Here is a 21,414-nt window from a genome sequence, read left to right on the forward strand (position 1 = left end):
ACTATAATTTGTATAAAAGATTCTGTTGGATCTCTCTTTGCCCCCAGATGACTTCCTTTGCTATTAGATAATATGAAAATATTTAAGGTCAGTTTCCCTCTCACTTGCAATGTGATGACAATAAACTCTTTGTACTGAATACTGTCCTAGAAACTTTGGCCAAAAAAACTCAGGTTTGGTTCCTGCCCTCAAACATACCAAAATTTGAAATCCCACCTCAACATCATCAATAACAAGCTCTTCTTATTGGTTACAAAAGCTGCTTTTCCACTTAAAAGATTTCCTTTGTGGTTAATGAAATACTCTACTGGAATTATTAGTCTTTCATTTGCTTTTATAATGCCGACTGTTTGGTTTTTAATTAGCCACAGGCCTATAGGCTAATTGAATCTTGTCTTACTGTTCTTATCTGCCCAACCACATAAGTATCATGAAAGAATTTCAGTGCAAACATGGAGACATTCAGTATTTATGAAAGTTTCATTAGTACATCTTTTGTAATTATAGTTCATCAGTATTTGTTAGTTCTGTGGTTTTATATTGCATATAAGCATGATCTAAATCACCTTTTGTCTCTTTTTTCTTTCCCCTCTTCTTCAAATGAACATGTGGAAACAGAATACACAGTAAGTTCCATTTAATTATTTTTAAACATTCTGTCTATGATCAGTGGAGTAATTGGAATATCTCTTGTATTACTTGTCTTATCAACGTAATAATTAAAAAGGGGAATAATTCAGAGTCAGAAATACTTAAATGTAGGCTATTGCATCGTTATATATAATGCAATAATTTGAATGTTCTCATTTGTTCAAGAATGTGAATCCTAATTTAAAGTGCCTTGATAGTCACTTTATGTAATCAGCCTTTGCTTGTAATTTTTAAATAGCTTGACTGCTTTGTTGGTGATAGTTCACTATAATAAAAGAACAGTTTCTAGCAACGTGATATTAAAGAGATGATGGTAGTTATCGATGGAAGGTGGGGCTTTTACTCATGTACTGTGTCCTGATTCCTTGTTGGAGAAGCTTGAAAGTGAAGAGGCACATGTGCAAACTATTTTGCACAGCAGAGATCTGGGTTGGGCAGTCGCTATGGCTTGATAAAATTTCTTCTTCTCCTAAGAGCCTCTAGGGTTATTACTTAGACTGAAAGAAAAAGAGACAGAACCTATAATATCATTGTGTTGTGGTATTTTCATTTAGATCATTTTCCCAAGCAGCTAACAGGTCAACCTATCACAACAAGAAAATAGTTTACGATTTTTTTTTTTTTTTTTTTTTTTTTTTTGAGATGGAGTCTCACTCCATCACCCAGGCTGGAGTGCAGTGGCAAGATCTTGGCTCCACAGAAACTTCCACCTACCGCGTTCAAGCGATTCTCCTGCCTCAGCCTCCCAAGTAGCTGGGATTACAGGTGTGGACCACCACGCCCGGCTAATTTTTTTATTTTTGGTAGAGATGGGGTTTCACCATGTTGGCCAGGCTGGTCTCAAACTCCTGACCTTAGGCGATCCGCCCACCTTGGCTTCCCAAAGTGTTGGGATTACAGGCGTGAGCCACCGCGCCTGGCTAATAGTTACGATTTTCCGAGCTGTGTTAAGAGTTGAGTTTTTGGTTTCAATCCAAATAGCCAAAGGATGGAGAGGTGGTGAGAGAAATGGAAGAAAATGATTTGTCATGCCCTGGGCAGGAGCATAGTAGGTACTCAGTCAACAGTTATTGAGTGACAGAATGAACACACAAATTCTAGATAGATAAATGGTCCCAGCACAGGCTTTGGCGTCAGAAAGGCTTGGCTGTCCTCTGGTTTTGCCACTCACTGCCAGAATTCCTAAGCGAGTGGCTCCCAACTGCCAGTTCTTGAATTCACGCTGGTCCTTGACTATGTTCTCACCAGTCCTCTGCAGAATGAAGAAAAAACAGGAATAGTATTCAGAGATTTTCATAACATTAAATTTATTTCATCCAAAGTACTGTTGGTAATTATATCCCATCATACTCGGATATTAAAATATCTTTTCTTTTTTGAAATGATAGGAATATATATAGTATTTCCCCCCGCAATGTCCCTAACTTTGAAAAAAGAGGCAATTTTATGGCAAAATGCAAATGTAAAATTTTAGAAGCAGGGGAACCTTTGCTCTAGAATGAGCATCTTAACTTTTCTGAATTTGTTTCCTCTTTTCTGAAATTAGAATAATCCCTCCTTCCTAGAGATATTAGCGGAAGGATTCAGTGGTCTACCCTTGGATTGGAAAACATTTTCTTTAGAGGGTCATATTGTAAATGTTTTCTGTTTTGTGAGTCATATAGTCTCTGTCACTGCAAAAGCAGCCTTAGATAGTATGTAAACAAATTAGCATGGTCATATTTGCCCAGGCAGCAGGTCAAATTTGTCCCCCAGGCTACTTTGCCAACCCTAAATATAAAGCTGTTAGCACACTGCCTGTATACAGCAGGTAATTAAATGGTTCCCTACCACCAACACTACCCCCTAGTTCCATTGCTTCTAGCAACTGCATAATCATCAAGAGATAGACTTTGGGCTGGGTGCAGTGGCTCACACCTGTAATCCCAGCACTTTGGGAGGCTGAGGCAGGTGGATCACTTGAAGTCAGGAGTTCCAGACCAGCCTGGCCAACATGGTGAAACCCTGTCTCTACAAAAAATACAAAAAAAAAAAAAAAGGTAGTTGGGTGTGGTGGCAGGCGCCTATAATCCCAGCTACTTGGGAGGCTGAGACAGGAGAATCATTTGAACCCAGGAGGCAGAGGTTGCAGTGAGCTGAGATCACACCACTGCACTCCAGCCTGGGCAACAGAGTGAAAGTCCGTCTCAAAAATAAAAAATTAAAAAATTAAGTTAACGGTCATTTATTAGGCATCAGTGAGGTACAAAACATCATGCTAGGTGGCATAACTGAGCAATTATCTCTGCCATTTGGGGTCACAATCTGGTTGGAAATAGCTGGACATTCCAGTCAAAGCCTGGCAGTCATCAGCAAGTCCTGGGCTTTTCTGGAGGCAAGAGGGGACTTAGCCAAGGAAACAAGCTGGCCTCAGACCTGTCCATTGGGCTGGATAAGCTCTGAGCTGAGCTGCCAGCAGAGATTCAGACCTCAGCAGACGGCAGAATCAATGGCTCTGGGGAATCCAACCAGATAAAGCAGTTGCAATGTGAAAGGAAGTGTGCTGGCCTCTGCATTGGGGCCTTGAGTTTTGGGGACAGGGCTACAGTCCCCAGTGGGGGAGACAGGAAGAAAAGTACACAGCACTCAAGGAGGTTACTCAGCATCATGGTGCTGGCAAGATAAGGTTGTCAACCTTAGTAAGTGAAAATACAGAATGTCCAGGTAACTTTGAATTTTCAGATAAACAGTAAATAATATTTAGTATAAGAATGTCCCACATGTTGCATGGGACGTAATTATGCCAAAAGATTGTTGTCTCATATTTTGTCTGGCAACCTTATGGGAGAGAGATGGTGGTGTGGAAGAGCTGGTCTCAGAGACTCAAGTACAAAAATCAGTCTTGAGAACAGGGCACACTGATGGGCCTAAGGGAAGGGAAGGGAAGGGGCCGGAAGTGTATAACGTGGGAACCCATCCTGCAATTGACATGCCATAGGAACTCTAAGGCCAGACCAGAGATTTAGCCATCTGGTCTGAATCTCTGCTGGCAGCTCAGCTCAGAGCTTGTCCAGCTCAATGGACACATCTGAGACCAACAGTCAAATGCACTGATGGGACCACTCTAAGAGCCTTCCTGTTTCAGTTAGGATTGGCTCAGGAGGTGGAATGGAACGAGCTAGGCAGAGTTGGGGAAAATTAAGTGGTAGCAGATGAATACATAACTGTCAGCATTTTAAGGAAGACCTGTGTTGCGTGTAAGTGTTAGAGTTGAAGTGCAGACAGAGGATTGTAGGAAGGAGAGAGGGATTCTGCCAGGGAGAAATATGAGGAGGTTTCTCAGAGAAGGTCGCATTTGGGCTGGACCTGAAGGGTACAGTACAACTCCCCCTGCAGAGGCCTGTTCTGTGTTAGCTCATGTTGCTCTAATGAAACACCACAGACTTGGGGGCTTAAGCAGCCGACATTTATTTCTCACAGTTGCAGAGGCTGAAAGTGCTGGCTGACTGGGTTCCTGGTGAGGGCTGTCTTCCTGGTAAGCACGTGGCCATCTTCTTGCTATGCCCTCACATGGCAGAGACAGAGCAAGTTCTCAGGTCTCGTCTTTGAAGGGCACTAATTCCATCATGAGGGCCCCACCCTCATGACCTCATCCCTACCTGATTAGGTCCCAAAATCCCACCTCCAAACACCATTGCATTGGGGATTACAGCTTCGACATAGGAATTTGGGGGAGACACAGTTCGGCCCATAGCATGCTCCTTCCGGGCCTAGTGGGCAAGTGATGGAAGTGGATCCTGGCCACCTGGACGCATGGATGGAGGGCAGGTCGTGGTGTTTTCAATGTCAGGTCAAGGTCTAGATTTAATTCTCTGTGAGGAGGTCACATTGTTCCTGGCTAGTTCACTTTTATTTTCCATCCCAAATATAGGACAGCTTTTCTTTCCATCTCCCTGGTGACAAGGGGATCCGGATTTTTCTCTCTGGCTCTAGTGCAGTCCTCCGGGCCCGCAGTGTGCGGTTTGAAGCTGCCACCTCTTGACTCAGATTCAGCCGTGTTCTCACGCTCTCTGCCCACGACAGCCCTGGTGGCAGAACCCACCCTTGACTCTGACTACAGAGTCTGCACCCAGGATTTATGACAGATGCTTTCAATTGCCTTAGTCTTTTTTTCCTGTTTTAAATGCTTTTGAATTGTGCTCTTTATCCCCTGATCCTTTAATCCTAAATACCTCTTCTTGCTGTCTTTCCCAAGCTCCATAGTTCCTGTTCTGTACCCCAAAGCAAAACTTCCCCAAGGTCAGAGCCCCAGTTAGGATCACGGTGCCCTTCCTTTCCTTAGAGAGGCAGCCCCGAGGGCTCAGAAACCTCCAGACCAATGTCTCTTCTTGGAAAGCATTAGTCCAGAGCACGAGGATGTCTATACTAGGATCCCCTAGGTCTTATATCTGACTGTTTAGCCTATTACTCAGACCTCATGCTGCCCTCATTCGTGACAAAGCCCAGGCAAAGAAACCTATTTAGAGTCATCTAGGGCTTCAGCACTATCACAATTATCAAGACATAAGAGCTTTTTCATCACTGTGAGTGACTGCGTGTGTTTAGAATTATGTGGAAATGCCATTTGCCCAGGAAGTGGGAAAAACATCTTTAGCTTGCTTATGGGGGAAAAAAAAAAATTAATTATACAGTAAACAAAGAACAACACAATGACAGTTTCACAGAGGACAGACCATTCAACCAGTTCTTCCAAACTGGTGGGTTCTTCTGAAGTTGGTAAAGTCTGCAGAGAAAGGTGCCTGAGGAGACTGGCTGCCATCCAAAGGAGTTGATTTTGTTTTTCTAGAGCTAAAAAAAACAAAAAAAAGTCTGCGCTTTTAGATGAGCATAAGTCAGCAGTATCAAATCAGCCTTGGTACTAATGAAGAACAAAGGATTTTCTTCTTGTTTGTAGGAATTTGAAAACTCCAGTTATAGGAAATTGATAGCAGGGACCTAGAGTATACAGTTGGTGCATATATTTTGCGGCTGTGACCACCCCTCTCCACCGGCATCTCTCTTAATAAGAATCCATAAAAGAGGAGAAATGGGATGCACCTTTGTGTTAGTTGGAATGACAGAAGCAAAGGCAGATGGGTTGTCAATGTTACTCAACATTTTAAATTATTTAGATGAAAGAGGTGGAAAAATAAAATTGCAACAGACCAGGGAGGATGAAATGACTCTTTCATGAGAATCTCAAATCGTATTGAGCCACTAGGAAAGACAGATTACTCAGGGCTGGTTTAGAACAGCCAAGAAAGAGAGGAAAGGCTGCTCACAGCTGAGAGTCTGTCATCAGTCACCCCAGGTGAACCAGTGTCATCTGCCCAGGAGTGGCCATGGGGAGAGTGAGGTATTTTTCTGAAAGCCACTAAACTATCTGGGATAGGAATTGCACTCACAGTCTGGGCCTTATCAAGCTCCCCCAGTAATCCAAAGAGCTGATGGGTGCTGTGTTTAGAGACCAGTGACCCCCATTCCTCACAAGCCCTGTCTCCCTTCTTAAGCCTTTCTTCCCCGCACCTTCCCCTGAGTCCCAGCCGAGGAGCAGTATAAACCACTGTATTTCACAACTACGAACACAGGGACAAGTCCAGGGAAGATTACGTTTATTATACCAGACCTCTAGGATTGGGCTTGTTAGGAAATTAAAGAAAAAAATCTGGCTATCTCATCTACGATGTAAGCTAAGAGGGTGAAAGTCCCTAAGAGTCCCTTCTTTGAGGCCATGGAGCCAGGAGTTAGCAGGTTAGGAAATAACTTTTATCTATGTATCACAATTAACCCTCGGTATTTAGTGCAGTACATGATTTTTTTTTAGACAAAGGGAAGTATCCTTTTTTTAGGGACCAGGCCAAAGAAACAGTCCTCCAGTTGGGGGCACTGATGAGCAAGGCAGCAATTAGGCACGGGCCTGAAAAGCACCCTCGTGGAGAAGAGGACAGTAAGGCCAGGTGTGGTGGCTGATGCCAGTAATCCCAGCATTTCAGGAGGCTGAGATAGGCGGATCACTTGAGGTCAGGAGTTCAAGACCAGCCTGGCCAACATGGCGAAACCTTGTCTCGACTAAAAATACAAAAATTCGCTGTGCATGGTGACGCATGCCTGTAATCCCAGCTCCTCGGGAGGCTGACCTTGAACCCAGGAAGTGGAGGTTGCAGTGAGCCGGGATCACGCCACTGCACTCCAGCCTGGGTGACAGAGCAAGACCCTGTCTCAAAAACAAAAAACAAACAAACAAAAAACCCCCAAAACAAAGAAGATTGTGTGAGGCCAATGTCATAATAGAGCCAGAACGACCAAGCTCAAAAATCTTCACGGTTCTAGAGAATTTAGATGGAAGCAGTCTAGAACCATTTATAACTACCATTCAAGATGGTGCACAGCCCATTAAGTAAGGGATGGGCTATACAGAGCTAAACAGATTTTATAATTACAGGACTTCTCAGAGCCTTTCCTATTCTAATGTACATTGTGAATCTCCAAAGGGAGCTGTGGCATGCAACATTTCCCAAGCTTATTTGTCCAAGGGATCTTGGGTTTTGCAAGGCCAATCTTTTAAGATTTAGAGGTGTTCCAGAAACTTCTCTTCAGGTCAGAGCCATTATTTGCCCACTAACTATGCCAGTGGATCAATTCTATTTCAGTAAATGTTATTTTCTTCTAAATTTCAGTGAGCTAATGTGTTGCCTGAAGATGACTGTTACTCAGATACCAAAGTTTTTTGAAGAATGCCCAACAGTAATGGAAGTGTTTTATTTTTAGAATCAGGTGACACAGAACCCATAAGTTCCTTTTCAAGCAAAGTCAGTTCTGTTCAACCACACAGCAAAGTCAGCAGTACATTGGGATGGCAGTGGGTTTGTGCATTTGGATTTGTTTCCATTTAGAAAATGAACTGGTTGTACGGGTGAGTCAGTTGCAAACCAGCCTATTCACAGATGTACCGCTGCCCTTGTGTGGGACCAGAGCTTCCCTCTACATCTCAGCAACCCAATTAGTGCCTGGTGAAGCAGGAGCTTTGAAACAGCCAGTTTTGTTTGTTCAGATTATCCCGTTTCCACTTGCTCTAGCTGTTCCCAAGCTCTTCTTTGGACTTCAGAGAAAATTAATTCAGCCATTTCGAGGGGAGAGAGTAGGTGATAGAACACACGGCTCTACTGTAACAAACCATAACATTTTAAAATTGTTTGCATTTTTTTTAACACCACTCGAAATGACTTTACAGAGGGCAATCAGCAGAGAAAACAGAGTTGTTTAAGGGAATGTTTGGTAGAAGATTTTACTAAGAAATTCTCCTTTTCTTCTTTGTTGTTTATTTTCCACTTGCATTACTGAAAAATTTGATTTCCCTTCTGCAGTTTACAAATGTCTGTGGAGTTGTGTTCAGTTCAGTTGTTGAGATCTGCAGAATACAACTGCAAAGATTTTGTGGGCAGATTTCTTTCTGTAAAAATAAACAGTATGACTATGGGTATACCAACATAGTATATTTCAGGGATTAAAGTGAATGCAAAGGCCGGGCATGGTGGCTCATGCCTGTAATCTCAGCACTTTGGGAGGCCGAGGTGGGCGGATCACTTGAGTCAGGAGTTCAAGACAAGCCTGGCCAACATGGCGAAACCCCGTCTCTACTAAAAATACAAAAATTAGCCGGGCGTGGTGGTGTGTGCCTGTAATCCCAGCTACTCAGGAGGCTAAGGCGGGAGAATCACTTGAACCCGGAATGCGGAGGTTGCAATGAGCCGAGATCTCACCATTGCACTCCAGCCTGGATTGACAGTGTAAGACTCTGTCTCAAAAAAAAAAAAAAAAGGAATGCAAAATTTCCCTGAGGTCTTTGATCTTTTTGATCAGTAAGATAATATGAACTACACGATAGTATGTATTTCTTTACTGTCTAGACAGGTGTTGATACATCTTTTCAGTTCAGAATTTTAAATATTGGTACTATTTTCTTAAGTGAGAGTTTGCTGGGTTGGTGAAGAGGGATGATTCTTAACCATTTATAACTGAGAAGCCTTGCTGTCTGAAAGTTTCCTACCTGGCCATATGCTCACCTGTATTTGGGAAGTCACACTGATCCATTCCCATCTCTGTTGTTATTATTTTTAATTATAACATAGAGACAGGTTTTCGCTATGTTGCCCAGGCTAATTTTGACCTCTTGGGCTAAAGCAATCCTCCTGCCTCAGCCTCCCAAAGTGCTGGGATTACAGGCGTGAGCCACCACGCCTGGCCCTATCTCTGTTATTTACATGCGATTCTTTTTATTTGATGTGGTCTCCCTGTCTCTTTAAATTCTTGTCTTGCCATTATGGTATGTAGATATCAGTATTCACGAGCATCCTCTGCTTATTTCTGCCTTGAGAAGTCCAGCCCTAGATCGTATGAGCCTGAATTTCGTTTCCCTGCATGATTATCCTAGAAGTGCAAGTGGGTAGCAAACCATCCCCCATTCAGAAAACATGCTTTCATTCATCTCTTCGGCTCTGTCTCCCTTCTGGCCTTGCTTTCCTAGTGAGTTGCTATTACTCAGCATGTCAGAGGACGGGAAGAGGATCCATGAGTGAATGAACTAATGAATGAACAGAAGCCTCTGTGTAGGGTGCGGGCTGGTGAGGAGCAGCGGAGAGGCCTGCGTGCATTTCCATGCTGTAGCTGGAATACAAGCAGCTGTTTTCCGGCTGTGTTTCGGAGCTCTGCCTTCCACACAGTCCCTTCCTCTCACCCTCCTCCACATCTCTTTCAGGTCCCACCATTCCTCTTGGCCACATTTTTCTTCCTATGCAGCATATATTTAGGAAGTCATTCTGATTCATCCTCGTCTCTATTATTTACATGCAATTCCTTTTCTTCCTTTCCTTTTTCCTTTAAAATTCTACTTTTTTTTTCTCCTCTTGAGTTCCTCTTCTCACTTTTGTGGAACTATCTTCTTTGCAATTTTTTTCTCCAGCTACCCTGTCACCATAACCACCCACCTTATCTGTATCTAAAGTCATACGTAGCCCTCAGAAACCAGAAGGGCGAAGGGAGCTCAAATATCTCCCCTTATTTCCTTTGCATCTTTGCCTGTATGATAACTAAGGTTCTGAGTAGAGGGTGATGGCCAGACATTTACCTTTTTGAAATTGATGTGTGTATTAAAGATCTTCTGTGCACAAAACAGAAATTTATATTTTGCCTTCCAAGCATGGGGTAAAATTTCTATCAAAATGGGGAGATAAAAATGTTTTAATGAATAAAGGAAGCTGAAAGGTATTTTAAGATCTAGGTTCTACCAACTGTCTGTATACACATTTATCATCCACTTTCTTCTACTTTTCAAGCAACATGGGCTTTCCTCATTTATTTTCCAGTAGCTCCAGCCCCAGAGTCCTGGAAGATAATAAGCCGTAAACTCTATGCCTGCCCTCATTAGCACTGTGGAACATTCTGGATGTGAGTCTCCTGTTGGTGAACAGAGGAAACACTTGCAAATCTAGTTTTATTAATGATCCCATCTCAAGTTGCAATTCCCAAGGTGGCCTTGGAGCACAGTTAATATGACAATATAGAATACAGTACCAGAGAATCGATGTCATCTACAGGGAACTCCATTAGAGAGAAAGTCAAGTCTGTATAGAATTTCATGCTCGTGGATAGCAGGGAACACGTTTTACATACTGTTGGAACAAGATGGCAAGAGGAGAATGCATTGAATTCCAGATAAAAGCTAAAAGGAAATTATCTTTTAAAAGCCTGTAAATACTACATCAACCCCAAGCCAGCTCGACTCTTCCATTTAACTTTCTTGATGTTAGGCCCGTTGTAAAGTGCTGCTCTCAGACATGGAAGAATTTGGGCTGGTGAACAGGAATAAAGCATTGAGTTACTGGGCTGAGGGTTCTTCTCAATGAGTGGTTTTCAAACTGTCCTCCTGTAGGTCCAGGATTTTCCGTGGACAGATCTCAGTGGCCATTCTGTCCCTAATATTTTATTTAAAGAAAGAACTCTGATGCCAGTTAAAATGGTTTGAAAACTACTGAACTGTAACATCTCTCAGCTCCGGCCCTATTCTGAAGACCATGAATAAGTGTGATGTATGTGAGACAGGAACCACTTGAAGCAGCAGTTCCCAAACTTAACAGATTTGCAACTCCTCTGTCCACTTAGTGGTGCTTATATTAGTCAAGGTTCTCCAGAGACACAGAATCAATGGTGGGGGAGATGTGGGGAGAGAGAGAGATGGGTGGGTGGATAGATAGGTTAGATAGGTAGATTAGATAGATAGATTAGATATGTAGATTAGATAGATGGATGAATAGATAGATGATTGATAGATATTAATAGATAAGATAGATAGATAGCTAGATTAAGTAGATGGATAGATAGATGATAGATATTATTAGATAGATTGATTAGATAGGTAGATTGGATGGATGGATGGATGGATATTAACAGATAGATGGATAGATAGATTAGATAGGTAGACAGATTAGATAAAAAGATAGATTAGATAGGTAGATTGGGTGGATGGATGGATGGATGGATGGATGGATTAGAAGGGATTTGCTAGGGAAATTGTCTCACGTGATTAGGGAAGCTGAGAAGTCCCACAACAGCCCACCTGCAAGTTGGAGACCCTGGGGTGCCAGCAGTGTGGCTGAGTCCAAGTCAGAAGGCTTAGGACCAGGGGAGCCGCGAGTGTAGGTCCTGGAGTCCAAAGGCTGAGGAGCCTGGAGCCGTTGTCCAAGGACAGGAGGGGAGGAGTGTGTCCCCGCTCCAGCAGATAGATCCATACATTTGCCTTTCCTCTGTATTGGTCCTCTCCAGCCCTTCAGCAGGTTGGATGGTGCCCACCCACATTGAGGATGGATCTTCCTCACCTAGTACATGCCAACTCACATGACAGTCTCTGGAAACACCCTCACAGACACACCTAAAATAAGGCTTTACTAGGCTTCTAGGTATTCCTTAATCTAGTCAAATTGACACCTAAAATTAACCGTCATAGTGTTCTTTATAACATACTCCTCTTTAAGTTAAAGTAGATTAAATTATAAGAATTTTTGGAAAACCTTGTGACTTCCTGTAAGATAATATAGTTACTCTGGGATGTCATTGATGTATTCACTCATTTTTAAATTGGATTTAAATTTTTTCTGCGTACTAAAATAGTAGATATTTATTGTAACATCCAAGCATTATAAAAATCTATACCACAGAAAATAAAAGAACTTCATAATTTCCACTACTCTCCTCCATGAGAATATTTTCCCATGTTTTTTGGTGTGTATACTAGTTTTTCCATATTTTTCGCTGTGTATACTCGTTTGCCATGTTTTTCAGTGTATATACTAGTTTTTCCATGTTTTTCAGTGTGTATACTTGTTTCCCATGTTTTTCGGTGTGTATACTAGTTTTTCCATATTTTTCAGTGTGTATACTCATTTGCCATGTTTTTCAGTGTGTATACTAGTTTTCCATGTTTTTCAGTGTCTATACTAGTTTTCTGTGTTATTTGGTGTGTATACTAGTTTTCCATGTTTTTCGGTGTCTATACTAGTTTTCTGTGTTTTTTGGTGTGTATACTAGTTTTCCATGTTTTTCACTGTCTATATTAGTTTTCTGTGTTTTTTGGTGTGTATACTAGTTTTCCATGTTTTTCAGTGTGTATACTCGTTTTCCATGGTTTTTGGTGTGTATATTAGTTTTCCATGTTTTTTTGGTGTGTCTACTAGTTTTTCCATGTTTTTTCAGTGTGTATACTAGTTTTCCATGTTTTTCATTGTGTATACTAGTTTTCTGTGTTTTTCGGTGTGTATACTAATTTTCCATGTTTTTTGGTGTGTATACTTGTTTTCCATGTTTTTCAGTGTGTATACTAGTTTTTCCATGTTTTTCAGTGTGTATACTAGTTTTCCATGTTTTTCGATGTGTATACTAGTTTTTCCATGTATTTCAGTGTGGATACTAGTCTACTTTCTTTTTCTTTTTACAAAAATGGGGCTATCCTGTTTTACACTTTGTTTTTTTAATGGTTTTAGAGTCGATCACAATGTACTTACCCAGCCTTCTACTGGTGAACTTTGACTTGTTTCCAAGTTTTTTTATAGGACCAACAATACGGTTAATGAACATGTGTTTATTTGTAATTTTTTTCACATCTGAGAATTCATGCTGGAGTTCTGGGCAAGGTTTTTTGTTTGTTTGTTGTTTTCTGATACAGGGGCTCGCTCTGTCACCCAGGCTGGAGTGCAGTGGTGTGATCTTGGCTCACTGCAACCTCTGCTTCCCAGGTTCAAGCGATTCTCCTGCCTCAGCTTCCCTAGTAGCTGGGAATACAGGTGTGCACCACCACGCCCAGCTAATTTTTGTATTTTTAGTAGCAACAGGGTTTCGCCATGTTGGCCAGGCTGGTCACAAACTCCTGACCTCAAGTGATCCACCCACGTCAGCCTCCCAAAGTGCTGGGATTACAGGCGTGAGCCACCGCACAGGGCCTGGACCTGTTTTTAAAAGCACTTTCATAATAAGAATTAACCTAAGCCATTATATTTCAGTTCAGTTTTTGAAAATTATTGTGTTTTCAAGGTACTAGGGTATTTCGGCATCTAAAGGAGTACCAATGAATTTCTGAAATGAATAATTATTTCCGTAATATATCTTTTGAGTAACTCCTGGTTTTCCTGATTTGGGTTTGTTTGAAGCAAGGCACGTCTATCATATGACAGATTCACACGCACATATTTTCTCTGCTGTTAGTGGCCACAGCACATACTGAGAAGCAAAGCCTGTGCTTTCAACCTCTGCTTCCCTGGAAGCACTTCCATGATTTCCTGATACTCAAGAGTCAGCATGAGATCACAAGCATGCATGTCAGAGCCAGATAGCCTGGCTTGAATCCCATCTCCTCTATGCATTTGTTGTGTGACTTAGAGCACACTGTTGGACCTTTCCGTGCCTTTGTTTCTTCATCTGTAAAATGGGGATGTATGAGGGTTAATGAGTTAATAGATGAACTAATATGTATCAAATACTCGGTCCAGTGCCTGTTGACAGGAAGGACAGTATAACACTATTGTCATTATAACCTCTGTATTGGGTTGTGTCTGTCCCTCACTGGATGTGTGGAATGTTGGCCAGGTCTCCTTTGGATGGTCATTTTGACCCAAAGGTATCCCAGAACCTCTCAGAGTTAGGAAATACCTGGGCAGGCCAGGCACGGAGGCTCACGCCTGTAATCCCAGCATTTTGGGAGGCCAAGGCAGGCGGATCATGAGGTCAGGAGATCGAGACCATCCTGGCTAACATGGTAAACCCCGTCTCTACTAAAAATACAAAAAATTAGCCAGGCATGGTGGCAGGTGCCTATAGTCCCAGCTACTCAGGAGGCTGAGGCAGGAGAATGGCGTGAACCTGGGAGGCAGAGCGTGCAGTGAGCCGAAATTGCGCCACTGCACTCCAGCCTGGGCAACAGAGCGAGACTCCATCTCAAAAAAAAAAAAAAGAAGTACCTGGGCAACAAGAAGTGCTATCAAGGAGGTGGAGAAATTGGAACTCTCCTACACTGCTCATGGAAATGTGCAAGGGTGCAGCCACTTTGGAATGGGGTAGCCGTCTGGAAGTTCCTCAGAAGGTTAAACATAGAGTTACAGTATGATCAGCAATTCCACTCTAGGTATACACTCAAGAGAAATGAAAACATGGCTGGGCACAGTGGCTAACACCTGTAATCCCAGCACTTTGGGAGACCGAGGTGGGTGGATCACGAGGTCGGGAGTTCGAGACCAGCCTGGCCAACATGGTGAAACCCCGTCTCTACTAAAAATACAAAAATTAGCTGGATGTGGTGGCAGGTGCCTGTAATCCCAGCTACTCTGGAGGCTGAGGCAGGAGAATCGCTTGAACCCAGGGGGCGGAAGTTGCAATGAGCCAAGATCATGCCACTGCACTCCAGCCTGGGCAACAGAGTGAGACTCCATTTCAAAAAGAAAGAAAGAAAGAAAAGAGAAGAGAAGAGAAAAGAAGAAAGAAGAAAGAAAGAAAGGAATCCAGACAAAAACTTGCACAAGAATAGCTGTGGCAGTATTGTTCATAGTAGCCAAAAAATAGAAACAAATGTTCATCAACTGATAAATGGAGAAATCAGATGTGGTATGTCCATACAATGGACTATTATTCAGCCAGAAAAAGGAATGGAGTACCCATACATGCTAGAACATGGATGAGCCTTGAAAACATGCTAAGGGAAAGAAGCCAGGAACAGAAGACCACATATGATACACTTCCATTTGTAGGAAATGTATAGAATAGACAAATCTTAGAGACAGAGTAGATTAGGGGTTGCGTACAACGTGGTGCCGCAGGTAGGCAGGAATGGGGACGTGACTGCTGATGGATACAGGGCTTCTTTGGGAGGTAATGGAAGTGTTCTAAAATTAGATTGTCATAATGGTTGTATAACTCTGAATATACTGAACACCATTAACTTGTATACTTGAAATGGGTGAATTACATGGTATGTGAATAAAGCTATTTTTTATTTATTTTATTTTATTTTTTTAGAGATGGGTTCTTGCTTGCTCTGTCACCCAGGCTGGAATGCAGTAGTGTGATCATAGCTCACTGCAGCCTCAAACTCCTGGGCTCAAGTGATCCTCCTGCCTCTGCCTCCTGAATAGTAAAGCTATATTTTGGGGGGAAAAGGGGGAAACAGCTCCTCAATTTGGGGGTGGGCTCCCAGAATCTACCTACTTACTGAAAGCAAGGCATCAGGAGAGAGGGCTGGAATCTGTTTTTAACAAGCCCAGCAAATGAGGTATCATTAAGTAGGTCTTAGAAATGTACTGTCATAGAGAATATTTTTATTTTTATTTTATTTTTATTTTACATTGCAAAGTGGGATAGGGTAGGATTAATACCTTTTAGCTTACATTTTTGCCACAGGCTAGGTGCTGTGGAAATACAGTATCCTTTGATGACAATAATGACAATCTTCAAAGTGAGCGGTGCACATTCTTCCAGAAGTTTCGCACTTCCTGCTTCTGAAGTGCAGTGCCCTAGAGAGCCTCAGACCCATCCCCAGGGCCCCCATTCACTGCAGCCACCATCGTCTCTCTCCCTATGCAGGTGCTAAGACAGAAGTAAGGGCCGCCAGCACCACCCAGAAACTGACTATGAAATCCGCAATGTGTCTGACCCTTTCTCTTTAAGTCTTTGGTTTGCTTACATTTCATTTTGTTCCTGTAAGTGTTTCTTATTGCCATAGCAACCCTAATCAATCACTGGACCAAAAATAGCTCTTTCATGTTTTCCAAAGCATGTCTGTAGTGAATTGGAAATTCAGTTCTGCCGTGCATTTTGCATATGCTGCTTTCATTTCCCAACACTGAACCTGGGAGGGCTTGTGTCTGGAAATTATTCTTGCAGAGACCCAGAAACCTCACTTGTCTTTCCTGGCGTTCTTCATCCCCACTGCAGATCCCCCAATCACTTCCAAAAGCTACAAGTAGATGCATTTAAATGTTCCACCGTCACTTTTTCTGCACATTGAGTTTTAGGTGCTGGAGGTTTTACAGGTACCAGAATATCACTTTTCAATAAGAGGTTCATCCTGGTGGATTCCATTGGGTTTGGAAGGCCAATTATAGATGCTTAGACACCAGATAAAAGGAAGAGGGTCATGGCAGGGAGCAGATGGCAGCAACACCTGTAAGATTCCTCTGGCTTAGGTGGCTCTAAGCTAGAAAATCAAAGATGAGATGATAGGAGAGCTCCTGCCTTGATTCCCTGACTTCTTCCTGACACTGCTACTGTTTTTAGGGGGTTGGGGCAAATTAAACACTGGATGTAATTAAGTGAATATTTTCTATGATTCTTTCTCTGCTTTATTCTCCCTGCCAAGCTGTGCCTTTAGTCGAGAAGAGGGAGAGAGAGATAAAAAAGAAAAGATTTTTCGTGAGAAAGAGGGTTCCAGACCTGGAGTGAGCCCAGAGGAGGAAGAAGAGGTGGAGAGGGACAGAAATGACTCACTGATTTCCCCCAGGCTCCAGGGACAGGCGTGGTTTTTTGCCTCCCCCTCTGCCTGTAAGCAGGGTCACCTCTGTGGCCTCAAGGGTTCCCAACTTCTGTTTTATGCTTCTGTTTCTTAACTTCTTTGAGCCGTGGTTTTGGCGATTGGGCTGAGTGAACCAGCGGACGTGCACCCTTTAGATCTAGGAAAGAAAAGAGTTCACGGAGACCCTGGTAGAGTTTTTGTTCCCTGCATGAAGTCAGCAGGGGGTCAAGGGAAAGCTCAGAGAAAAGGTCAGTGGAAGGGGCACCTGCCCAGAAGAAGGGAGCTGCCAAGGATGGAGCCTGGGACACGTGGTGACATTTCCTCAGCAGCAGAGCAGGTCAGGGATTCAGAGTAAGTCCGGAAGAGCCCAGATCTGCTCTGTGGTTTGGCTGCCTTCCTTGCCATGGGAAGGAGCCATTAGGTGTCCTATGGGTGCCTTTCCGGAAGCCTCTGCATCCTTGCATCTTCATAGTGGAGGATCTGCCTTTGACCCCAGCTCAGCTTTCTCATCCACATTGCCTAGGAGGGTACAATGGAGTGGACCAACATCTCTCCAGCATCTGCCAGCTGCTGCCTGGCCCTGGACATTCATTATCTCTTTTCATTCTCACCTCACAGCTTTGAGGTTGCAATTGTCTCCATTTGATAGATGAGGAAACTGAAGCTCAGAGGGATTCGTGAATTTGCCCCAAGTCACACAGTTTGTTGGAAAAGAAGCTGCGGTTTGAACTGAAGTCTGTTTTACTCCAAAAACCTGTATTTTTTTTTTCCTACTAAATCATCATGCTCCTTCTCTGTGGGTTAGGTGCCTGCTGCTGCATCTGGACACCAGATAATGACAAGCTTGCTGACATCAGTTACTAGTAAATATCACCCTGGGCAATAAGCAGTGGCCATTGATTGACAAAGCAGGTGGCATCATAGGTGGAACTAATGTCAGAAAAAGCACCAATTCCCCCTTCCCCTGCACATGCTTGAACCTCAAAGTCAGTGATGCTTTACTCAGATGAAAACCAGATGGGTGATTTGGAAGAAGGCAGCCAGCAGGCTGGGTGTTGTGTTGGTTTTCTCTTGCCGTGTAACAAATCTCCCGCAAATTTAGCAACTTAAAACAACACAAGTGGCTGGGTGCAATGGCTCATGCCAATAATACCAGCACTTTAGGAGGCTGAGGTTGGAGGATCGCTTCAGCTCAGGAGTTTGAGACCAACCTGGGCAACACAGTGAGAGCTCATCTCTACTAAAAATAAAAAAAATTAGCTGGGTGTGGTGGTGCATGCCTGTGGTCCCAGCTGTTCAGGAGGCTGAGGTGGGGGATTGCTTAAGCCCAGGAGGTCAAGGCTGCGGCGAGCTGAGCTATACTGCATTCAAGCCTGGGCAACAGAATGAGGCTCTGTCTCAAAAAAGAGAAGAAAAGAAAAGAGAAGAAAAATAACACAAGTTTGTCATCTTGCAGTCTCCATGGGTCAGGAGTTGGAACCGAGGCTAGCTGGGTCCTTGGCTCAGGGACTCACCAGGTAGAAATCAAGGCATCAACCAAGGTTCTAGTTTCACCAGAAATGCAGGGTCCTCTTCCAGGCTCACTGGTGGTTGGCAGGATTCATTCCTTGTGGTTGTAGGACGGAGGTCGCGTTTTCTAGCTGGTTCTTCTCCGGCTGTCACTCTCAGTTCCCAGTAGACCTCTCTTGGGTCCTATCCACGTGGCTATCTCACAACTTCAAAGCCAACAGAAGAATCTCTGCTTTTTCTAAAGTGAAGTCTGGTATACTGAGACAGAGTCCCAGGACTGACTGACTGTCTTATCTTTTTGCTATCAATCAAAAGCTGTGCTCCCTTTGAAGGTTCTGAGGGGCAACCAGGGGAGTGACAGCCCATCATATCCCCAGGTCCTGCTCACACCCGAAGGCAAGGATTACACAGGATGTGCGCACCAGTGGCTGGGACTCTGGAGGCCATCTGTGGTGGGTTTTTCAGTCTTTCGTTCATATGCTGTGGGCCAAATGGGACTTTAGACATTCAGCATTTCCAAATGACTGTTCCTTAGATAACACTGGATGCTTCAGCAGCCCTTAGACATCTTTTTCTGTTTTAGCCAATGGCTGACAACCCTAGTGTCTCTCTTCTTGGAACAAAGTTCAGGTGTGGTTACATCAGGGTTCCCAACATTTTTTCCACCCCCACACTCCTGACAGATCCCTCGGTGATATAGAATCCCTCCACCCGAGGACATTTATCAGGATCTTTAGGGAACAGTGCATATTTTGAGAAAAACTCCAGGGTTGGAAAGTGGGGTTCCCGTCTTCCCATTGAAATTGAGAATGACTAGGTTAGATGATATATTCCTAGTGGAAGCAAAAGTCTTAGTTACAGAAAGCATTATTTGAGCAAACCTAAACTAAAGGAGATGATTTAACACCTGAAGAAGCTGGGTAAAGCAGGGGGGTAAAGAAGAAGGGGGGTGACTTTGATGAGCACCATTCCAAGTGGTGCTGGTATTAGGGGGGCACCCTCCTGTTAGAGTGTGAGCTTACCACATGGTTGGTGAGCCTGGGACACAGATAGCTAATGGTAATGGTGACAAAGGAGATACGTGCTGTGATAAAGGGACAAACAGAATACTGCCAGCATGCGTGGGATAATCATTCCGAAGTGGTACTTGAGATGGTCTTTGAGTAAGATTTAGGAAAGAAATTTCGGGCTGAGAGTACCATGGGCCAAAAAAAATAAAAGACCTGACAGCAGGAAGTTTTCCAGGGAAGGGGGAGTGGACCTAGATTTAGGGTGGGTTCAAATCCAGTGACTTTTGTCCTCGTAAGAAGAGAAGAGAGCACAGAGACCCAGAGGGAAGAAGGGGATGTAAAGACGGAGGCAGAGACTGGAGTGATGCACCCACTCCCGGTACCACCAACAGCTGGAAGAGACAAGGACAGATTCTCTCCCAGAGTCTTCAGAGGGAGTATGGCTCTGCCAAACACCTTGGTTTCAGGCTTCTGGCCTCCAGAACTGTGAGAGAATAAATTGCTGCTGTTTTAAGCCACGCAGTTTGTGGAACTGGCTACGATAACTCTAGAGTACCAGTACAGTCAGGGAGAAACATTCGCGTTCAGTCCGGACCTTTCAAGTTTGATGAACCTGTAGGGTCTTTGTTGGGGATGGCCAGTGGGCACCTGGAAATGTGAGAGGAGTTGGAATTTGAGATGTTGATTTGGGAGGCATCTGCCAAAAAAGAAAAAAATCATGAAAAGTCAGAAGCAGATGAGATCACCAGGGAGGAGGGTTTGGATCAAGAAAAGAGGCTGTAGGTAGGGTAGGACCTGAGGGATCTCCTGCAGGGAAGGAGTGGAGGAGGGAAGAGAAGGCTGAACTGCTGCTCAGGATGGAGGAGTTGCTCAGTCATATTGCAGTGTAGAGAGGTCTCCAGGGTGCAAATGGAAGAGTGATGCTGCTTTGGAAATCCTTTGATGATCAGGTGGGAGGTGGAAAAAGTAGAGACAGGAAGCACTGAAACTGAATACTCTTTTTTTTTTGAGATGGAGCCTTGCCCTGTCGCCCAGGCTGGAGTGCAGCGGCGCGACCTCAGCTCACTACAACCCCCGCCTCCCGGGTTCAATCGATTCTTCCCGCTCAGCCTCCCGAGTAGCTGAGATTACAGGCATTTGCCATCATGCCCAGCTAATTCTTGTATTTTTGTAGAGATGGGGTCTCACCATTGGCCGGGCTGGTCTTGAACTCCTGACCTCAGGTGATCCACACACCTCGGCCTCCCAAAGTGCTGGGATTACAGGCATGAGCCACCACGCCCGGCCACTGACTACTCTTTTAATAAGTTTTTTTACGAAGACAGAGACAGATAAGGAATTGATTATAGATGGGGGAAGAAATAGGATCAAGGGAACTTTGTGCTTATTTATTTTTTAAGACTATGTCTCTTTTCATTATATTTTTAGGCTGTGGGAAGGAAGCAGGGAAAAGACACAAATAATCAATGAAACAAGGTTCCGGAGAAGAGCTTACAAATAATTTGTACTGTGCACCTACTATGTGCCGGTCACTGTGCTGGGGTTTAGCTGTGTGATCTCATTGATCTTCTGAACATTCCTACAGAGTGGAGAAGGATTGTCCCCATTCTCCACCTGGGGCAACTGGGGCTGAGAACAGTAAAATAACTTGCCCAGGTTAATACATCTTGGATTTGAGCCCAAGTCAGCTGGCTCTGATGTCTCAGTGCTTTTCATTATATTATTTCTCCGCTGAAAAAGAGGAGGATATATCTTTCTCGGATTCACAAAGAATAAGAAACGTAAAGAAATAAGCAGATTTGTAATGGAGGAAAGGGATGTGTCAGTGTTTCTATCATGCGGTTCGTGTCCTCATTAAACTATGACTCAAAGTGATCAGCTGCGAGGGAGAGGGGAGAAAGGGTGAACCCAGGCAAGGGACCTTGAGAGGGGAAGGGATTTAGGATAGATCAGTGGGTGAGATATAACAGGGAGCCAATCAGGAAGAAATAAAAGACCTTGCTTTAAAGCTAAGCTTCCGCTAGGATTAGTGGGCTGGATTTTTGGAGAAACCAGCCTGCATGGGGGAGGCAGAAGGTTATCTTAACATGGACATCACCCCAGAGAGATTTCAGTGACAGCACTGAAGAAGCCCAGAGCCACAGATAATTCTGATTTTAACTCAAGACACCCGCACACCCC

The 21,414-nt window shown here is 43.7% G+C and overlaps 2 protein-coding genes across 3 annotated transcripts in view; one reads left to right on the forward strand and one right to left on the reverse strand.

The window, feature by feature from the left end:
- PSMD12 (proteasome 26S subunit, non-ATPase 12) overlaps positions 1–21,414 on the reverse strand; it is a 376,293-nt gene that overhangs the window by 210,059 nt on the left and 144,820 nt on the right. The window lies entirely within an intron of this gene.
- PITPNC1 (phosphatidylinositol transfer protein cytoplasmic 1) overlaps positions 1–21,414 on the forward strand; it is a 315,851-nt gene that overhangs the window by 173,076 nt on the left and 121,361 nt on the right. The gene's annotated exons all lie outside the window — the stretch shown is intronic.

The sequence above is a fragment of the Pongo pygmaeus genome, chromosome 19 (assembly GCF_028885625.2).
Source record: "Pongo pygmaeus isolate AG05252 chromosome 19, NHGRI_mPonPyg2-v2.0_pri, whole genome shotgun sequence".
Taxonomy (NCBI): domain Eukaryota; kingdom Metazoa; phylum Chordata; class Mammalia; order Primates; family Hominidae; genus Pongo; species Pongo pygmaeus.